Source organism: Hirundo rustica, chromosome 7 (genome assembly GCF_015227805.2).
Source record: "Hirundo rustica isolate bHirRus1 chromosome 7, bHirRus1.pri.v3, whole genome shotgun sequence".
Classification (NCBI taxonomy): Eukaryota; Metazoa; Chordata; class Aves; order Passeriformes; family Hirundinidae; genus Hirundo; species Hirundo rustica.
The window spans coordinates 25454957-25476806 of NC_053456.1; the positions used below are offsets into that span (position 1 = coordinate 25454957).

General features: G+C 41.4%; 1 protein-coding gene across 4 annotated transcripts in view; it reads left to right on the forward strand.

Annotated features, from left to right (window-relative positions):
- Nucleotides 1-21850, forward strand: part of PARD3B (par-3 family cell polarity regulator beta) — a 393607-nt gene that overhangs the window by 362903 nt on the left and 8854 nt on the right. The window lies entirely within an intron of this gene.

The window sequence follows — 21850 nt, forward strand, 5'->3', positions numbered from 1 at the left end:
TTCCATGGGAGCATCTCTGTGCTTTAACTGAGTGCTCTGGAAATGTGAGTGAATCTTCTGAGAGCTTTTTTTAATTTTTAATCCTTATCAACTGAATGAAGAGTAATTCTAGTCTGAAACCAGTGGGGCATAACAAAAAGGAAGCATTTCAGGGATTTCAGCCCCATTTCTGTGGGAGTTCTAGTAGCAGAGTGTAACATAAATCAAGCTAGAAAGAGGAGTGAGAGGATGCTAGAAGAGATAGTACGAAGCAGGGAGAGGAAAACAAAAAACAAAAAATATTCCCCCTTTAGAATTAGAGGGATGGGCAAGTTCTCCTGCCTCTTGGAGCTACAGGCAGGCTGATTTGTAAAAACAAAGGAAAAATAGTGATATATAAACAAGAGGAGTTTTTTTGGGGGGGGGCGGGGGGGTTGGGTTGTTTTTTTTTTTTGTGAACTAGTGCTGGCATTTAGGAAATCAGTGAATTGTTTCTTTTTGCTACGTCTTTTTCCACTCAGCTATTTACATTCAAAGATGTACACTGAAAGATTGATTGATAAATATGTAATGCTGTGTCCAATTCCAGATGGAAATAAAAAGAATATTTTACTTTTGCTAACCAGAATATAAAGGCTGTCTCACAAGACACTGTTGAATGTCTGTAGGCACTTTTAATGTATGTGATTTCTAAACCAAAGGATGTGTCTGCAGTTTACTTCCTTCCTTCAAATGACATTTGTCAGCCATTTTTTCTTGGAGATGCATCCTGTGCAGCAACTGGCTTTTCTGACAGAGGCCTGCTTTCCAACAGTGTGTCTGGCATGTATTTCCTGGCTGACTGTGGCTACTCACTCTTCTGAGTAAATAGCCATCTCTTTTTACAGTCCTCCAACACTCATGTTTCCCCATCATGTTTTTAGCAGTGATTTTTGCATGTTAGTTAGGTGTACTTTAATTTTGCACTCTCCTTTTTTATTTATTTTGAACTGCCATTTTGTTGAGTACTTCCTTGTGGATTACTAGAGTAAATTCTTAATTGGTGCCCAGTGTAACTCTCTATAGCAATTTTTTATATATATTTGTATACTGTGTCTTTTTTTATTCATTGTCCCTTTAAGAAAATTAACCATATTTTTTCAAGTGTTGTAAAATGAAAATTTCCCCATGAAATAACTTCCATAAGACAGAATTGTTTTGATTTCCCCAGTATTCTTTTCAAGGGAGAATGACCAGAAGTGAGCACTACAGTGCAGATATAGACATGCCCTTGTTTTATGGAGTAAGTGTTCTCTGTACCCCTTCTGTCCTGTTCCTTTCCAAACTGCTGAATCCTCTCTACAACCTGTGTTTTTGTGGGGTTTGTTTGGGTTTTGGTTTTTTGTTGGTTTTGGTTTTGTTTGTTTGTTTTGGGTTTTGATTTTTTGTTGTTGTTGTGGGTTTTTTTAAGTAGATTTATCTGAATAAGATCATGAATTTTACAGTGTTGTTCCCCAAACCTCCATTTAACTTGCTGGAGACACAACTCTCCAGCTCCTAGAACAGGAACTTGAGTGTTTAACTGGCAGGAACTCCCCATTTAGAAAGTCATCCAAATATTCCCTAAGCTTTTGAAGATCACTGTGAAAGTGTCCTTTCCCTCTGTGCCTAAGGAGATTATGCTGGAGTGAGACCTGCACTTCAGCAGGGTGTTTGTGCTTCCCAACCCAACACTTACACTGCGGCACGCAAGCCAAGCTGTGTTTCCAGAGGGTTTCCACCCTGGCAGGAGCGGAGCTTTGGGATATCACACACCCTTGGGTGTGCCTACAATTCAGCAATCCGCTGCTGCTCTTTATACATCAGTTTTGTAAGTTTTGCAGTTTCATGTTACTGCAGTAATTAAGACCTGGCAGTCACAAATGACTAGATTGTACAGTGAAGTCTAAATCCAGACGAAGGGGATGCAGTCTCATTGCCAGCCACTAATGGAAATGAGTGATTTCTTTTGTTCTCATGGCTGACTGCCCAGGAGTATAGAGGAATCCAGGTAAAAACCACCCATTTGCCAACCAATTCTCTGAGGAGGATCCATGAAAACTACTGTAATGAGCTGCATTATTTTAAAAAAAAAAAAAAAAAAAAAAAAAAAAAAAAAAAAAAAGGGAAAGAAATTAAGAGAAAGAAACAGGAATGTAGCAAGAAATGAAGAGGTAGTATTTCCTCAAAAGAGTAGCTTTCTTCTCTCCAGCATTTTAGTATTAGTTCACAGTTTCCTGGCTTTGGGTCTATTCCCCTTTTGTGCTGTGCTCACTGTGGTGAGGCCACTGAGCCACGTTGGTACGGATGCCATATGTCTGCATATTTAGCCATTTAAGCCCAGTTTAATAAGAGATGCTTAGAGAGGCTTCAGATGAGGGTTGTAGATGCTGGGAAACAAATTCCTGTTGCAATATTGTGTGGAATCCAGGAGGATATGACCTTTGCCTGCTGCTCTGGTGTGGCACACACCAGGAAGGAGAGGAAAGCGCTTGGACTGCTGCCAGTTTGACAGGATGAGGAGGGAGGAGGGGATCTGTGCTATGTCAAGAGTAGCTGGGACCTACACAGTGAAACTGTTCTGCTCACCTGAAAGCAACCGGTGTGTGTGGGCATGGACAAATCAAGTAAGGGAGCTTTGGTCTTCCTCCCCACTGGACAAGAAGGAGGAATGTTCACCTAGCAATTATCTTTATCAGTGTTTGATGCCCCTAAGACACTGTCCCATTCCTTTGCAAGGGCATGCATCCTGCATAAAGTCAGATCTGAACATACCTGCTGCTGGGTTGTAAAATTCTAAGCTTTGAAGCATCATTGTGGCTTTACCTGGGTTTTTTCTTGTTTGTTTTCTGGGGGGTTTTTTCTTTCTGATTTTTTTCTAAAGCTGTTAATTTAAGTCTAGATAATATGGGCCAAATTCAGATGATACAAGTCTGTATTAACTCTGCTTGAGGAATTCAGCTGTCAAGTGTGCTTGTCTTTGCAGTAGGTGCAGCAACAAATTACTGTCCTTGTCTCACTGAAGTCGGTGATGTCCTTTTTTCCTTTGAGTGGAGGATCTGTTCCTGTGTAAGGTTACATGTTTAATTAAAAGGGGAAACAGGAGGCAGCAGCCTTTGGAGAAAGGCTTTCTGTCTGACTGGTCTAAGGAGTGGTGAGCTGGGCTACATAGTTAAGTTTCTAGGTAAAATAACGCCAGCCTGTAGGCTTGCTTTGGAAATGTCTACAGAGGCAAACATCTGAATTAAATGATAAGTGGCTGTGGCAGGAGAGTGGCAGGTCTTCATCTCTCACTGCATTGTGCCGTTATGTCTGCAGAAAAGCAGCAAAGTGGGAGAGACAGAATGGGAGGCTCTGCAAGAGAGATACAGTTCTTTGCACTCAATACTTATGTGTTGCCCTGAGGCTATTGCTAAGTAGTGCTGAGTAGTAGTATTAAGCAATATTAAATCCTCCTGCTTAGGAGGAGAATGGCTTGATTCTTACACCTCTGAGCCTCTTCTCTCAGAAGAAGAGCAGGGCAAGGTCATGGGAGCCAGAAAAACATTTGTATCTTTTAAACTATTTTTAAATGCCTACTTACTTGGTGTAATTCAGAATATTTTCCTGGTGGAGCTGTGGAACAGATATGAAGCTGAAGCTGCTCTGTTGGTTCATAGCTCTATTTTTGAGCTTGCTTTTGTGGAAGTCTGTCTTAATGTAAATCACAGTCTTGCTAATGGCAGCCTTGTTTGGAGAAGCCTCATGTTCAAGGACACGTTCTTTTCTGTGGTAGTGGAAAAGCTGGCTGTGACCAAAAGCAGACTGAGAGACACTGAGACAACACGCTGGCTGATGTGATGAGTGTGGATTAGAAAGTTCAGCCATCTTTCCAACAAGAAGTGCTGATCCCAATGGAAAAACAGTACTTCAGACTTTCTCTGGAATTCTCATATCATTGGAGAACACATTTATGTCAAGAAAAGGGGAAGGGCCAGAAAGGCTGTGAGAGCATTAGAAAATAACTGCTAGCATGGAAAATTGAGTTCAGGTTGCGTAGATGGGTTCAGCTGTGTTGCTGTGGCTGGGACAAGACTGCTGAGGAAGCTGGTAATTTGCTCACGAGAGTATCTGTCTTAAATGTACATGCATCCTGAAGCTGGGAAGCTTGGAAATGGATTAAGGAGCCAGCCTTGCCATACAGTGGCAATGGGTAGCCTCCCCATGCTGTAAGCTTCTCTTCAGGTTGAGCAGGCAACTTGCACTTCTTAAAGCAGTAGCTGGAAGCAGCACACTCTCCATTTCTAGGTATGATGCCAGAAAGGACACCTTTGATCACCTTGCCTGAGCCCTCCAGTCTTCATTTCTGCATCAAACTAAATTTCAATTTTGATCCATCCCATTACTTTTGTAAATGTATTTACAGAAGCATCTAACCTGGAATTAGAATGTCAGGTTGTGGAGATTTCATTATGTTCTTTGGAGGTTAATTATTTTACTGCTTAAAGAAATTATGCCTTTTTTTTTTTTTTCCTTCAAAGTGTGACATTACCCAGTTTCAGTTTCTAGATACTACAGTAAATATTTTTTCTGCTGGATTCTTAAGAGCCAAGCCTGCAGAATTCCTTCCCTTGAGTATTTCTATGCAGAGATCATTTATGTTATGTTTTCACCTCCCTTTCAATAAATTAAATAGATTGAGCACTTAGGTCTTACGCTGTAGAGAATGAAAACAGCATTGACTCAAGGGGCCAGAGTACCCATGCAGTCAGTTTAGGAGGCAGCCTCTAGAGTTGAGTCAAAAACATTTTGAGCCCTTCCAATCTAGAGTTGAGTCAAAAACATTTTGAGCCCTTCCAATCAAAAGCTAAGTTTTGATAGTATCTGTGTCATGAACAGATAAGGTTCCTCCAACAGAAGAAATGGATTACTTCATATGTTTCATTAGCTGCCTCTTGCGCTTGAGTGTTCTTGCTTTTATTTTACTGAGTTTATTTCAAAATGCAAGATTTCTGTAATTTAATTGAATCCTGAAAACATCATCAGAAAGTGACTTGACACAAATCACAAGAAAAAGTTAATTATCTATTAAATAAGACTCATCATTCACCATTGTCTAGCAGAATCTGAAATTAATATACTGACATTACTTAAATATGTATATAGTGTATTCTCTTGGTTAACAAAAAAGAAATCACAGTTTTAGTGCAGACTATAATTAGCTGTAAATCAACTTGTCAGAGCATTCCCAGCCTCTGGGAATTGACTAGCCAAGGACCACGGATGAAAAAGCAAGGTTTAAAATTAATTATTTAAATCAAAATTCCCTGCATGCCGATTTAAATCAAAAATTTTTTTTTTTTTCTTTCTTTTTTTTTTCTTTTTTTTTTTTTTCCCTTGGAATCACTTTGCATCTCTTGTTGGAAAAAATCTCTCCTCTTTCTTATTTTGTGTGCTTCATCTTCGTTCCTCCTAGGCACACAGCGTTCTGTTGCACAGCATTGACGCAGCAGTGCAGTCATGGCTCCGGCCAGCACCTGAGGCACGTCCTGCTTGGTGTTGCTGTTGACAGGTGCCATGCGGTGCCACAGTGGTTCTCTCTGTCCCACCACACGGCTGCTGTTCTGCCCAGTTGTCTTCCAGACACCTTCCTGGTAACAGCTCACCTCTGTTTTTCACTGTTCTCTCATCCGTTGACTTCGTTACATGGCTCTCCTGAAACTGCGATTCCCTCTATGCCTTATTGGCCCAACGTGGTGCCTGATGGCAGGCAGAGAGTGACAATGCTGCTGCAGACTGCAGGGAATAAATGCCATTGCTGCCTTGCAGTACTCTTTAAACTGGAGCATTGCTCACCTGGTTAGAAAGAGCATCTGCAGATGCTCTCTACTGGAGGGGACCAGGGGTGCCAAAATTTCAGTGGCAGTGAAATAATTTATCGACCCTGTCCAGAATCACCCTTATCCTAGTCTGTCAGTGAAACCATGTTATTGGACATATGTTACACAGCTACAAGGGGAGCCTGTTAACTTCTGGTGCATAATATAATGCCCAATATTTTTAGTAATGCCTAGGATTTTCCCTCCAAAGGGTGGAAACCAGTGAAGAGCAGGTTGATGGGAAAATACTGTGTAGTTACAGGTGGCTGAATTTATTCAGTCTGTATCTCCCTAGTTTCTTATGCTGATTAAAATAAGAGGAGGTGGTCAAGAGGAATATTTGAGAATTGTAAGTGGTCTTTTTTATTTTTTGACGTAAAACATGTTGTTTTGTTTTTTTTTTTAATATTCCCCTGGTGTAACTTCAAAACTAAGAAGACTTGATAATTTGGTGTCTTATACAGGATTAGAGCTAAGTAGGCTGTAAAAATGAATGGCCCAACTAACTTCATCACCCTAGTCATGTGAAATATAAATAATATTCAAACTGTATATTTTACAGTATACTTGATTATTAACTTTCTCTTCTGTTTTAATCATCTAAAGTGATATCAGTAATTCAGGGATATTTTTTAATATGATTTTTATCTTGACAGCTGTGCATTTATTGAAAATGCAGCAAGGTCTTGTCTGTTTGTATCTTCAAATGTGTTGATCTCATTATAAATGAAATATATGTACGTTTTTAGTTGTATTTTAAGTGCTGGCAGGTGAATTTAGAATCAGTTTTAATGGAAATACTGGTCAAGGACCTCCAAGATATGTTGCAATAAACCAGCCAAGATGAAATACTAGCAAAGAAAAAAGAACATTCTTATATGCTGGAGCCCAAGCTTGGGAACCCAGCTGATGTGATCATTAAAAGATCAGCTTAAATCCAACTTCAAACAGTTTTAAGATTTAGCTAACTAACTTTTTTAACTCTGGAAGATACTAAAACTGATTGCTGTAGAAACTTGCAGGCTCTAGGAGATGTCAGGGAAATCATTGTACTTCAAGGCCAGAGCCCAGATCTATAGCGGGACAGCAGACTGGTGACACATAGATGCAGCAGGGAGCTGGAAGTGCTGTCGCTACGTTTTCTGTTCCACCTCGGTTTCAATCCCTCTGCTCAGGTATGCCATGGTACCTCATATCACCTCAGTGCCGTATGGGAAGTCTGAAGACTTTATTTCATATGTGATGTCAAAATACATTTGTCAAAAAATGTGCAGAGTTCATAAATAACCTGCACATACCTTCTACAGGGAGAATCTCAGGCATTAAAAGCAGAGCAGGTAGGAAAAGGGTCAGTGTACTACAGACCTTTCAAAAAATAGTCTTGTGTCTCTTAAGACTTGGCTGAAAGGGGAAAGATATTTGTAAACGGGACCACAATTTCAGAAATCTCTGTGGTGAATACAAAAGGAAGGAGATTTAGTTGTAAAACGTACCTCCAGCTTTCTAATAAAATAGAAAAATCACTTGAAATGAACATGATGCCTCGATCCAAGCCAAATTAAGTCTAAATAATGAAAAAGTATACTTTAGAAAGTCAGAAAGGTCAAGGTTCATGACATCAAATCATGGATTGCAGCTGGCAGGCCACCTCTATAATTTCCATGGGAATAACTAAAGAAAATTGACCAAAGAAAATGTCTGTAACAACTGGGACGTAGCTTGGGAAAAAAAAAAAAAAAAAAAAAAAAACCACCACGAGCCACTAAAAGCCAGATGTCTCACAAGAATACTTTGGAAGTGTGGAAGGAGGCAGACAGGGATGGGGTTTGTCAATTTCCCTAATAAGTCAGTCAACTCCTCATAGCAAAAAGCCAGTTAATGCAATATGGAATAGTTTAAAAGTCAATTAATATTTTGAAACTAAACAGCCAGCCTTTTTGCAAGGAGATACTATCCTGAGTAAATAAAAATACTTTCAAGTGTCACATTTACAGAAAACATGGATCTGGTATGAATTTTAGTGTATAATCAGGCATAAGGACCTCCCACTCAAACTAAGGACACCAAATTCAGCTTAAAAACATGGGAGACAGAGGAAAATATTGCATTTGAACAAAAGGGCTTGAATTAATATTATAAAATTTAATGAAGTCTTGGAGACATTGCCTCAGAAAAGAAAGCTGTATTAACTATGCCTCCAGTGAGTAAAAGAACAAAACAACTGTTAGGGAACAAAATATTAATGAAAGAAAAAAGTGTCAGTACAAAATGGTTAGGTTGAGATGAAGGATCTGTGGAAAAAAGATAAGTGAATGCAAATTAAGAAGAAGATTAAATTAAAAACCAAAAGCATATATCCCATAGAATGCATCAACAGAGTGATGTGCTGAGTGAAACCTGGGGAATAAGATGTGTGTTCCAAAATACAAATATATCCATTGCATTGTTAAGATGGATATTGAAATGGCTCAGGAGACCAGCAGACTGGGGCGCTCAGCTGGCTGCTTTGTAGGTAGGGATATTTGGAATGAAAATGTCGCTGCTTATGCTGGGTTGTAATTCAGAACTCATCAAAAAGTGTAGACTCTAGGCTGCAAAGGTGAGAAAGAGCATTGTAAAAAAGACAACTCTGCTGCAGTTCCTGGCTTTGGCTTTCCCTCGGTAAACATGTCTGGAGGTGCGGCTGAAAGATGGCTGTCAGCAAACGTGCTTTAAAAACACCCAACAAAGGAAAAATGTGGGCAGCCAGCAGTGTCAGGTGTAAATATGTGTTATTTTTGAGGATGTTGGATCAGGAATTTTTGAGCAAGCTTCCTGCAGCTCTCATTTTCGTGCATGAGCCTCCTGTATGTTGTGTCACTGCTCAGCTATGTTCCTGTGAGCAAACAGCAGCTTTGCGGCGGCACCCTTTGCTCAGAGGCAGACTGCAGTTCGTTCTCCGTGTTAGTTCCCAATTCCTTTGTCTCCATCCAGTCTTTGCTCTGCAAAGCAGACTGGGAAAAAAGAAAAAGAAAATAAAAAAGAACAACCAGAAAAAAACCCACACTAGAATCACAGCCCTACAGGACGATGTACTGTCCAGCAAGTTTCAAGCTTCTAATAGCAAGCCATTTAAAGAGAGTCAGTTATCACTATTCTTGTGTTTAGGAAAGAGGAAAGATTATGATGATGAAGTAGGAAAGTGAATTGTATGTGGACCGTCTTAATTGCATGCTGCAAGGTAATGACGAGCTGTGAAATCCTAAGACCTCAAATCTAGTTCTGTGTTCTTCTACAAACATGTAGGGGACAGAGTCGTGAGCACTCCGCGTGCCACCCACCGAGAAATGAGAAGCAGGGTGGGGGAGATGTGAGGAGTGGAGAAACACAAGGGCAGCGCGCTGAGCAGACCTGCCTTTGTTTGTTATCCTTGGTGAAACCCTGCCTTGTGAGGAAAGAGCTTTTATATAAACTGGTGATTAAAGGAAAGAGGTATCTAATTTGGGATTAAGAGAATCACTGAAGAATTTAATAGTAAAAACAGTTGCTAGAGCAGCTGTTTCAACACAGCTCAGACAATTGGCAGCCAAAGTGCTTCCATTTCATAAGTAAGTGACATATTTAATTTCTCTGCACAGAAGTCTTAAACACATCAGGAGAAAAGGCTCAGTTTTAGAGGGTTTTGTCCAAATGTCTTTGCTCATATTCACCGAAGGCTTTTTTGTTGCTCTTTCTAAAGTATGATACTTTAGAAAGTCATGCTTTGGATGTGTTGATCCAGCTTGAGAACGGCCAGAAATTTACTACTAGAGGCTAGTATGAGCCTGGTCCAGAACCACTGCTATCCATGGGTGTGTTCCTAGTGATTGCAGTCAGTTTGGACTGAAATGCAGCCACTGTTGGAGCATATTCTTTGATTTCTTTGCTGTCTGGGTCAGTCTGGTAGTAATTTGACCAATCTCATTAGGCTACTTCTTGTTTTCCCCCAGAATTCTGCCCACCAATGTTAGCAGTTTCTCTCAGGATTTTGGAGATCCTAGTAAAACAAATATATCTCTCCATGCTCTACATGTTCTTCTTCAGCCTATCCAATCTTATCACAGATACAAGTGAAATAAAAGTAGTCACTAAAAACTAATGTGATTCAAGGTGGTTGAAGAATTGCAAACATTCAGATCACTAGTGGTTATGGACCAGTAACTTTGTTAAGAGCAAGCATGGAGCTAAAACTCCTTTTGTAGCCTATTAGAGAAGATTAATTCCTGCTTTCTTAAGGATCTTTATCCTCATTGCCAGGCTTGGAAAAGATAGCATTGTTCTAGCATTTAACAGTTATGCAAATTAACACTGATTTTGTCATTTAGCACCTGTGCAAAATTTTCTATTAGAACAGTTCTTTCAAATATGGCATAAACAAAGCATAAGATGCACAGTGATACTGTTCTTTTGTGGATGCTTATCTGGGAAAATCTGCATGAGCCACTGAGTATCTGTACCGCAGGTAAAGATGTCATGGATGTGCCAGAAACACGGCAGCAAAGCTTTGTAGGCGTGTGGTTGGTCTTAAATAGCACATAGTCCACTAGACGAGCTTTCAGCAAGCTTTATTTTGAAAATATATTAAATACCATCATGCATATGCTAAAAACTCAACCACATCTTTAGGGCAATGGTAATGTCTTTGCTGTACTTAAAATCTTTGTCTGCCAAACAAAACTTAGGCTGGATATAGAGATATTGACACAACTCATAATTCTGCTGGCTGCTGCCTGGTATTGCTGTGGCCTCCACTGCTTCTGTCCTCTGTTCTGTGTGAGCAGATGGGATCCTGCAGCTGTTTGAATAAATGTTAGTTCTAAAGAATTATGCTCCTCTGATTAACCATTCAATGAGGGGGGAAATGGCAGGGGAGAGAGCACCTAAGGAATCTCTCTACTTCAGGCCTCTTACCCAAAAGCATTCATTTAAATGTTTGAGCAGTGATGAGGTGAGGAGTTATATAAACGGGAAGCCATTCCTCAAATCACTATCTTCTCTCTGCATAGAGTGTAATTGATAACTTATGTGCTTGCAACAGCTGAAAAAATAGAGCAGAACATGCAAACACGTCCACTGTATAACATACGTGGGAAGCAAGTGGAGGAGAGTGTTAACTTTAATAGAAAGTGAATTATCTGCCATTTTTGTTCCACCCCAGATGTAATTCAGCAAGGAGATTGGATCTGTGCACTAGATAGTCTGAGACAGTGCCTTGGAAATTGGCAGTCAGAGTTCCATCCAGAGGGCAGGAAATGTGTGAACAAAACCCAGCCCAGGTTATCAAGCAAAACCCCAAGCCAACAGGGGTCCTTGGATATTGAGTAGCTGGCACACTTTCCTTCGTTTAAAGAAGAAAAATAGCTCTTGTTTTACAGGTGAAGGGAGATGCTTTGAGAGCAGTCTGTTGTAGATCATGGCAAAATCTGGCAAGAAAAACCAATCTCAGGATGATTTCACAGTGAAAATCCATGTGACTGGGTTTCTGTTGGATCTAGGGGCTAGTGTACTTTATATATATATATATATATATATACACACACACACCACCATGAGCTACCTAGTTTTGGACCCTCATTTAGCATTTCTGCTATGAGCTTTGGTTCAATCTGAGATCCTGTGCTTTAAAGAAAAGGCATGTTTGTTTACTGAGAACTGAATTGTCTTCAGTATAGAAAGAATGTATTTTTAGAAGCATGATCTGGCCACAGTTTCTCCCCTTGTTTTGCTTTTTTAAGGAGATAATAGTGATACGCTCTTGAACTGAACTCAACCAGCCAACACAATGGCTGGGACAAAGCACGTAGGAAAAAGGATGCTAACAGTCCTTTCTCCAAAGAGTCTGAAACAGCAAACACACTTTACAACTGTACATTCAGCCATTAAAGAGTTCCAGAATCAGTTAAAAGCTTTGAGGATCCCAGTAGCCGTGCTCAGAAAACCCATGTGATTTCTCTGTGCATAGACTTCTGGTAGTCTTCTAATTAGCTTTGTAGGGGTCTCTGAAGGCATCTGGGTTTCTCACTGACTCAGGAATTAAGCTGAATTTAGGCTGTCTGAACATACCAGTGTTGGGTTTGAGCATTTTTGAGCGTTTCTGTCTGGATCTCTTTGCCCCTCTGGAATGGCGAGCGGGAGCAGCGTGGTGGGACGGGCTGTGCTGCGGTACTGACTGCACCACGCTTCGTGGCAGAAAGCACAGAGCAGATCGGTTTAAAACGAAAGGGAATTTTAAAAAAGGAAAAAAAAGGCAAATTCAATTAGTCATTTGAAATTGAGTTGGGGTTTACAACTTGAATTTTTAGGCCCAGATCCATCAGAGCACTTAAGCACCTGCTTTACCTTGAATACATTTTGCTTTTCAATAGCAGTTATTTGCTTCGCTATCAGAGACTTCCAGGAAACCTGGGCTTAAATGGACATTGTAAAGGATGAAGGAAGGATGGCAGACAGGCAATGGTACTTGGAGAAATTTCTCTTTTTCACTCCCTAGACCTTATGTGGTTTAAATAATGCCTCCTTAAATGCAATGCCTTGTGTTACATATTCTGTAAATAATGTCAAGAAAGGTTATTTAATGATAATTTGACTTTTTCTTTGAAAATACTTGTTACTAATCTTAACCTGAGATCTCTTTAGTACTATTGAGGGGAATAACAACCTTAATGTCATTTTGGTTTTGATTTCTTTGTGTGAAGGGATGGCAACTCTCCCTTCTCTCTCGTCACCAAACATCTGAAGCAAGCTCTGTTGTTGAGGGATTGCTGCAGTGGTACTTGGTCTTACAGAGATTTCATCACAAACATTTCATTTTTAATGGACAATGGAAAACATTCAGCTGTCCATTATTACACTTCTTTGTACACAGTCTAAAAATATAAATGGAAATTATAATTACATCCGTAATTCTGGATCCCAGCTGAAATCACTTTAATCCCAGTGTGAGGGGGGAAAAAAAAATCAATACGGAACCCTTAACCCTGGTCTTTTCCTCCTTAGATATTTCACTTTCAGTGGTACTAGTTTATGCCACAAGTTTTATTAGTTTTTCTAGGGACTTTAGTATATGGAGGCAATTTTGCATCCTCAAAATGGTATTGCTACTTGGTGCTTTTCTGATTTGGAAACTGTAATGATGTCCTTGAGTAATGGGTTATATTGTAGCTGCTTGATATAATATGATGTTTCTCTCTGTTACTTTTTGATCATTAAAAAGAGGGGCCTTTGAAATGTTGCAAAGTTCTTTTAAAGAAAACCCTATTTTACTGGCAGTAGAATTACACATCTTTTTTTAAGAGAAACCCAATCAGCATTAAAGATTTAACACTAGGACTTGGAAAAGACATCTTTCTCAACTCACCACAGGCTCTCTCTCCTCTGTTGTGCTTTTTTTTTTTCCTATGGGTTTCAAATAGTAAGTCTGTCACGGTTAAATATTATCATGTTTGGGGTTTTTTTGGTATCAACATCTGCAGGTACAGAAATGTCATCAAGTGTTTTTTGTTTCTGAAATCTTCAGCTTTCTGCAAAACCAGGCTTAGACCAATAGTTGCTTTTGTTTAACATCTGAGGAGGAAGGGAGAGGTTCTTTTATGCTGTAAGACCTTGGTAAACTATTAACTGTCCACAATTGCAGCTTCCTCTGAAACATCTGGTTCTGGTAATAGTCCCTGACGCGATGCTGCAGATTAGGGCACACTCCGCTACATTGTCCAAGTTGCTACAATGTTAATAGTGGTGGATCTGACATCCGCAGGGCAGTGGTGTGTTGTTCAACTTGGCAGAATGTCTTGTTTCCTCGTAATTGCATGTATGTGCAATTTTCTATATCATGGGCATTCAAGAAGTAAAACATAAATTAGCAGCATTCTGGTCAGTCTTTTCTCTGAATACCTGAAAGACACAACTGGAAAGGAATGTTTCCACTTGAAGTGAGGCATTTCAGCAATCTACATTTAGTACCCGAGGTATTTATTTGCTGTCTAAAGCTGTCAAGCCTTAACTTCCTGATTTTATTCCAGGATACAGATGTTTCATTCTCTCTCTGCCCTCTCCTCCCCTTTCAGATACCATTCTATACAAAAGCCTAATCCAAAGATCATTGAAATGCTTCCATTGATATCCAGAGCCTTTGGCTGGGGCTGGATGAGGCTGAGGCACACTTCATTGCATCGAAGTTATTCCCTCTTCTCGGTCTGGTATCTAGGCAAAGCACAGATGTTTTTCCATCTTTACTTCCCCCTGCAAAGTATCTTGATGGGTTTTTTATGAACTTGCCACTTCAAGTCTATCACACCGCACAATCTGAAAGTACTTGGAAGATATTATAGTAGTGACCTTTATTGTTCATTAGTGAATCAGCAGCCTAGCTTACTGTGGCTTTAAATGAGCTGTATAAATTAGTTGTTATTTTCAATGACGATTCCCTTGATTTGAACATACTAGAGCAAAGATAATTGATTGATTCATTATGTAAAAGATTGTTTCAGTTAGTGAGTGGTTTTATTTTTTTTTTTTTTTTCCCCAGCCAAATTGAGACAAGTTGTCTGGAATCTTGGCCAGGTTCTTACCAGGTTCATATCAGGAAGCACTATTGCTTCTCTGTTTCTCACTGATGGCTCATACCACCCTTCCTGGGTGGAGTAGGGATGCCGCTGACTCTTTGATTGTGGTGCTGTTCCTTGTAATGTCAGCTGAAGCTGCTCACAGTATTGTGTCCTGCACATAAGACTTAGTTGCACATCTTTGATACATGATGTATGTGTGCTTTCAAAAGAAATTAAGGTCTATACCAGGTAGTGTTGTCCAAAGCCTCTCTCTGTCTCAATGCTGGCTTGCCCCTACCCTATATTCCAAGTGCTATGCTGTCACCTCTGTCAGGTACCACTGATTCCCAGCTATTGACATTGCTTTGCCAAGGATGCAGTCTTTTGGTGTGTCTTCAAAGCATTTTTTTTCTTTCTTCAGCTGCGTGCTTCTCTTTCAGCTTCAGGATCCTGATGTCTTCTGTCTTCTGTTCTAGATACATGACTAAGCTGATAGAGCTGTTACAACAGCCTGTACTTGCTCTCTCTAAAAGGTTGTTTTGCTCTAAGGTCTTTGCTGTTGCAAATTTTATCTTGTCGTCTGTCATGCAGCACAGTGTGCAGATGGCACAGAATTTTGTTTGGGAGCTACAAATCTCATTTTTTGCAAGTGTTGGGGGGATGCATGTCGATCAGGGACATTGGTGATTGCACCAGTTCCCAAAGGGCAAAGGGTGCTGCATGCCCAGTGACCATGCTAGTAAATCCTGCGGTGGGTGCATGGTGCTGCCCCAGGCCAGGAATGCGTGGAAGAAAATCACAAAGATCTGATGATGTCTCTTGTCATCTGGGACACCTTGGTGGCACTGCCAGGGCTGGTGCTGCTGGCAGAGAAAGCGAAGAAGAGAACGGTAGCCAGGCCAGGAGGGGGTAGTGGTAAAAAACGTGATGGGTTCTAGGAATCCAAGTCTAGGCCTTGCTGAAGGGGACAGAGAGGACAGCGGGGGCTGTGGCATTTTGTGCTGTTGTCCTGTCCACCTATCTCCATCTTGTGATCTAACATGATGACCTCTGTCTTCCAGATTTGCTTGAGGGAACTATGTCCAGCAAATCAAATAGGGAGGAACTGAGCTCAGATGTGTATGAAAGTCAGGAGTTATGGTGTCCTCGTCTGGGAATGGAACATATCTGTGTATATCTATAGGCATTAAAGATCGTACCGTATATATGAGTAAAGACTCCACCTGTGCCCATAAAGCAGTTGGGAGCTGTGTTGTGTTCTCTCCATGCTCAGTGGTTCAGGTCTCAAAGCAACCTCACAGTGATGTATTTGGTAGTGGTGCCATGTGTGCGTGTCTCATTCAAGCACAGCTGTTCTACAGGACGTCTTGAGGGGGTGTTTGCAGATTCTCATCTGTGTCTCACTTCTTGAGAATCTGCTTCTTCTCCCGGTATCTGGCATGCCTAACCCTCCTCATCTGAGCAAGTCAACAGCCTGTCCCAGGCTGCTGCCTAAGAGAATGGCAGGGCTTTGTAAATAAAGGAAACAATTGAATGATAAGTTCACACTTCAGCACGCTGCTTAACAACCTGATAACGGTTAATTACATAACAGTATTTTTAAATGCAGCAACAGGGAGATAAACTCGTGCAGAGGTGGAGCACAGGCCCTTGGGCCTCACGACCGAAGGTTAACCTCTTACTCCCCGTGCGCCTGAAGTGCTGCAGCTCCGAATGTCACCAGCTCTGAACTTTTACTGGCCAGCAGTGACTCAGGGTCACGCACGTAAAGTGTCCTCAGCCGCAGGTCGGGGCCGGGGGAAGCTGTGCTCAGTCCCAAAGCTTGCGGGTCGTACTTGGGGAGCAAGCGGCGAGCCGGCGGGCGGAAAGCGCAGGGCGCTAACGCCGGGGCTGTCTCCAGCAGCGGGGCGGGTAGAGCCTGGCCGGTCGGGAGTCGCTGCGCTGCCGCAGGGCGCTAACGCCGGGGCTGTCTCCAGTAGCGGGGCGGGTAGAGCCTGGCCGGTCGGGAGTCGCTGCGCTGCCGCAGGGCGCTAACGCCGGGGCTGTCTCCAGCAGCGGGGCAGGTAGAGCCTGGCCGGTCGGGAGTCGCTGCGCTGCCGCAGCCGCGCCGCCGGCGGCGTAACTGAAGGAGCTCTGCAGGAAGGAGCCGGCATAAACACAGCTGGAACGGGCGCTCCCGGCCGGCTGCGAGTCACAGCAGCTGCACTCGCTGCTACCGCTCCCTGGGCACCGGGTGGGACGTTTCCGTCTCTCCCAGCCCGGTGGGATTGAGGGTTTGACCCTTGTTATTTAAAGCACGACTTCGGGACGTCTGCTGTCAGAGCACCCGCAAAGTTTGTGGCTTAACGCAAGTCTGATTAACTGATTTGCCTATCCAAATCTGGAGATTTGCACACTTCCATCGAGGCGGCTGTAAAGTTATAACTTCAGCTGTTTATCATGCCCTGAGCCTTTAAATCTCGATTATGAAAGGTGGTGTTTAATGGCTGGCTGAAAAATGGGTGGTTACCAGAGTGTTAATGGAGTGCGGCAAGCCAGGAAATGTATAATCTAATGCCTGTGTAGAAATGAAAGGTTCTAACAAAAGAAAATATCGGGGGGGAGGATGTACTTAGAGGCTGTTTGTGCTGTTTAGGAGAAAGTCAGTACATGAGCAGTAGGGAAACAATGGGGACTGAAATACTGCCTGAAGGAAGAAAGAAAAGCTGTTGTTTTTAAGGTCCCTCTCACCGCCCCCTCCCAAACCAGCCATCCTTCTTCTCTGGGTCTTGAGCTTTGCCTTTGCTGCAAAGCGGGGGAAAAAAGTGCGATACCTCGTAGTGAGTTTTAACACAATGTCTAGACCAGAAAGAAACAAAATGAAGGAAAAAATAACCTGCTATGTATTCCTTTTTTACTGAAGCATGGCTTTACTACCCGGTTTGTGCCATTTGGAGGCAGAACTGACAGCCATGCTTCATGATGGCAGTGGGAAAAAGTGCTGCAAGGAATGCTTTAATTTAAATGAGAAATGCTCTAAGAGGGGGGAAAAAAAAAAAAAAAAAAAAGGCCTAAAAGCTTGGTAATAACGTTAATAACCACTTCTTACAGGTTTTTACTAGCCCACTAAAGATCAGACAGCATGTTAAGGTCCCAGTGGCTGAATAGTAAAGACCTGGGCCCAGATTATTATTACTTAGGAAGATTCTTTTAATGATTTCTGTTATTAGTTGAAAATCATTTGAATAGTACAGCTGAATGGTCACCATGCTTTAAATTCATTTCGAATGAAAAATGAGAAGAGGGTAGAATTTGGGTTTATGTATTTCTGAAAGCACTTCACAAAACCAGCGTGGATAGCAGTGGTGCTGTGAATGGGCAGGCAAAGGGCCGAGGTTTATCTGCTGGGGAGGAGCTCTTCTGCAGCTTTGACTATGGCAACAGAATTCCTTTTAAATGAAATTAAAAGCTCCTAAACTACTGCAGACTCTTTAATTTCTACTCCAATAACCTTCAAAAAAGCAGAGACCTCCAGCAGGGGTTAGGATGAGGCAAAGGGATCCAGATAGCATTCCTGGCTTTTGTGCTGCTGCTGCACTGAAGCCCGTGTTGGGGTCCTGCCTGCATCTCGCTCCCCAAGGATCCCCAAGGATTTCCTGCTCCTGAGGGAAGCAGCTGGCTGTTCTCAGGGCAGGGGCAGTGGGGTGCCCCTGTCTCTTGGGAGTCACTACACGCTATGACAGTGCAGGTGTTATCATAGCACCGTTTTCACTTCAGCATCTCGCTCCAGTGGTGGCAGTTCTGCTTGTGTTCAGTAGTTACTTGTATTCATTTCAGTTTGCATTTAAATGCAAAATTCAACTGAGAAGCCTAAACAGTTGCTTCTCTTGCTGGCTTAAGAGGCATATGTCCCCTAAAAAGATGTTTTCTCTTCTCCAACATAACTTGGTCAGCTTCTTCTCAGAAATGTGATTCAAAAGACCAAAGGCCAAGGACTCTTTTAGTCTATAGGAAGAGCTTTTGGTCCCCACTGATCTGCAAAACAAAAGACCAAAGGGACCTTAAAATCTCAGCCAGGTCTCTCCCCAGCGGAGCATGGGGGTTCCTGAGCAACAAGCATGACTGTTTAGCATTGAGAGCAGGTTACCAGTGCCCAGAGGTTAATGGCTCACACGGCATTATGTTGTGTTGAATAATGAGTAACATCTGAAATGACACATGTTGTAATGACTCGCTACTTAAAGTACCAATCTACTTAAGATCCCTTTAAGCTTGAAGAGATCACAGAATAGCGATGTCTTGTTCAATAGGTGCTGCTTTATTTTATGCCTTCTGGTAGAGGAGATGTACCATGCCTGAGAGCATATGAACAAAACAAGTGAGGAATTGAGTAGGAAGGATTATTGCACTAGTTGTTTTGAATGCTTTTTGGGCATTTATAAAGCACCAGCTAGCATATTTCGGGTTTTGTTTTTGTTGATTCGAGGGGTTTAATCCTGGTTGTCACAGTTCCTATATTTGTGGGTTGGATTTAGGGAAGGAAAGAAAGGGGAGCTTTGCCTGCAGGATGAGATTATCAGAAACTAGTCTGAGATTTGCTGTGGAAAATAAACTAATGCTGGAGCAAAGCAGCAGCACTGTCTTATGGTTTGGCTTCTGATGGGAGGGAGTTTAATTAAATGGCACTCTAATTCTGGTGTTAACCAATCTGTGGCATAGTTTGCTCCATTAGGGATTGAGAACAATCTATTTTCTTGCATACAAAATAAATAGTATTTAAAGTTTTAAACCTGTCAGACACTGCTTGCCTGTCTTCCAGTTGTTTCTGCGGTCTGCTCCCCTGCATGGAAAGCCAGTATGTTACTAAACTGTACACTTGGCCTTAGATGTAAGAGCAAGTGTGACACCTAAATGTCTCCAATTGCTAGGAATGGCCCAGGGAGCCACTGGGGCCCAACACCTCGAAATGTGGCCCTCTGCAAACAATAAAGTTCTCCAGCTGCTTTGAGGCTGGACTCCAGCTAGAGAAATATAAACACGTCTCTGCACTTACCTGCTGGGATTGTGGTGCTATAGCTGTTTGTTTCTAAATATTTTAAGCTGTAATATTGGAGAGAGAGAGAGAGAGAGAGAGAGAAACTGTGCATATAAACTCTTATATTCAGGCCACTTAGCACCACTTTAGACTTTGCAAAACTGTGTGCAAGAGAAGAGGATCAGGCCTGCCTGCATTGCATCTAAAATGTATTGCTCAAATTTCAAACAAACTTAGAGGGACCCATCCTTCTCCAAACCAAACAGGAATTCTTTAAAAAGGGAAGAGGGATTCTTCCACTCTTACAGCCACCACTCACGCACACACACACACCCACCTCGAAATGCAGGTCATGAAATGATCATTATTTTTATGGGTCTGCAAATCCTGTAGAAGTCAAAGCTGTGTAATATACATTGCAGAGTGCTCTGCTAATCCAGTCTGACCGCAGTCGTGCCTGGCCCAGGGAAGAGGGTCTGGTAACTGAAAACCTGACACTGAAGGAATTCCAAACACAGTTCTCAAACTAAAAACAGCTCTCTCTGCCTGGCATGTGCTACATGAGAGCCAGGGATTGTATTCGTTTACGTTATCTGATTTTTCAGCCTTGTATTGTTGATAAAAGACGGGGAGAAGGAAGCACCTCCACCAGCTCAGCCCATAAATAAAGTGTGTACGGTGTGTTTGAGGTTAGTATGACATTGCTAGACATCTGCCTTCTTCTGAGGGGTATGAACCTCTCTCGCAGACAGCAGCCACTGAGCATTTCCTTGAGCTGCAGATTCTTCCCAGTGCTAAGATACCAAATTTGATTCCCAGTGAATTTTAAATGCAAACCCTTTCTTTGGCTGTGGGAAGTATTGATCTGAAAGGGCAAAGAATATTTATTATAGGATTATCTCACCTATTAAGATACAGAGATCCACCTTAATGCATCTCAGTGGTTTCTTTGAAATTTGCAGTGATTTAAAATTTCATTAATTTATTTATTTCATGTTTTATGCATGCTGAATATTAAGCAACAGGAGTTCTCAACAAACAGCCCTGCAGTATCTTTAATACTGTATCTGGAGAGATAGGCTCTACATGGTCTTTCAGTTAATTGTTTTTAGTGTTCTTTGAGAAGAGTTTTATAAAGACACAGTGTAATGTATTTGGTACTTCAAGATTGTTTGTTTGCATAATTAAATTCATACATCAGCTTCTCTTTTCTTCTTTAAAAGTAGATCCTCCTGGCTGAGAGCAAACATCACACAATCACACTGCATACAATGGAGTTCTTCAGTGAGAATTTGGACACAGATAGGATCTTGTTGCTTTCTCCTGTTCTTTAATCACAGCCTGGGCTGTCTGATGCCATCACCAGAGTCTCTGAATGTCTTGCTTAGACATGAAAGAGACTGCAGCCAAATGTGGGCTTTCCATTTGCTACTTAGTCTGTGGCTGTCTTTGAAGTTTATTTCAAGTACTCTCTAACAAAGTAAGAAGACAGGTTTTCATGTGAGATTATATCCCTTGCAAAATATTCCCTCAGCAGCAAGGAGGAGATAGTGATGTAAGAAGAGTGCGTTCCCTTCCTTGCTTTTTACCAGGTACTAAGAGGGTGACCTCTGTGACTCTCCCTATAGAACAGAGGGAAGAAAAACCCTTTGTCACAATGAAATCCAAACCCCCAACGTGATGGGGCACTGCACGAGCAGTTAGACCTTCATTTTGCTTTCCTTTCCTTTCAGATAGCCCAAGCACATATCTCCAAGGATGTTACAGGTGACCTGAAAATGGAGGTTATCAATGAAATGCAGTAAACCTGAAATGTAATTATTTTTTTTCTGTTGGTTTTTTTTTTTTCTTTTTTTTTTTTTTTTTTTTTTTTTTTTTTTTTTTTTTTTTTTTTTTTTTTGAAGCATCAGGTATTTATGCTCGTCTACTCTGTAAAGATTTTCCACAGTTGAAGAATTACTAAAATGGAGGTTTAAAAAAATTAAAAAAAGGGGAGAGCTGCAGAAAGCAAAAAGTGTTTAGTTAGGGCTTTTGAAACGTTCAGATACCTGTGACTTAATAACATTTTGAGTAAAAGAAGTCTTTCCTAAGTATTCCAAATCCTGTGGTTCAGTTTTAAATAAACCCAGAAGCTCTTAAAAATTCTGCAATAAAGCCAGAAAATACTATAATTTTTGTGCTGGGAAGATAAATAAAGCAGAGATAGAAAAACAAACCTGCTTTAGGCTTTACTTGTCATAGAGAAAATAACAACATGTTAATTGAATACCAGTCACGAGCTACCTACTTTACTTGGACAAGGCTATTTTGTGCTCTTAATGCTCAAAATGGATCACAGTTGTTAACTGGTGAATCATTTTAAAAGATAAACTGGTAGAGCTGCAAACCAGCATATGAAGTGAAACACATTCACAACCACC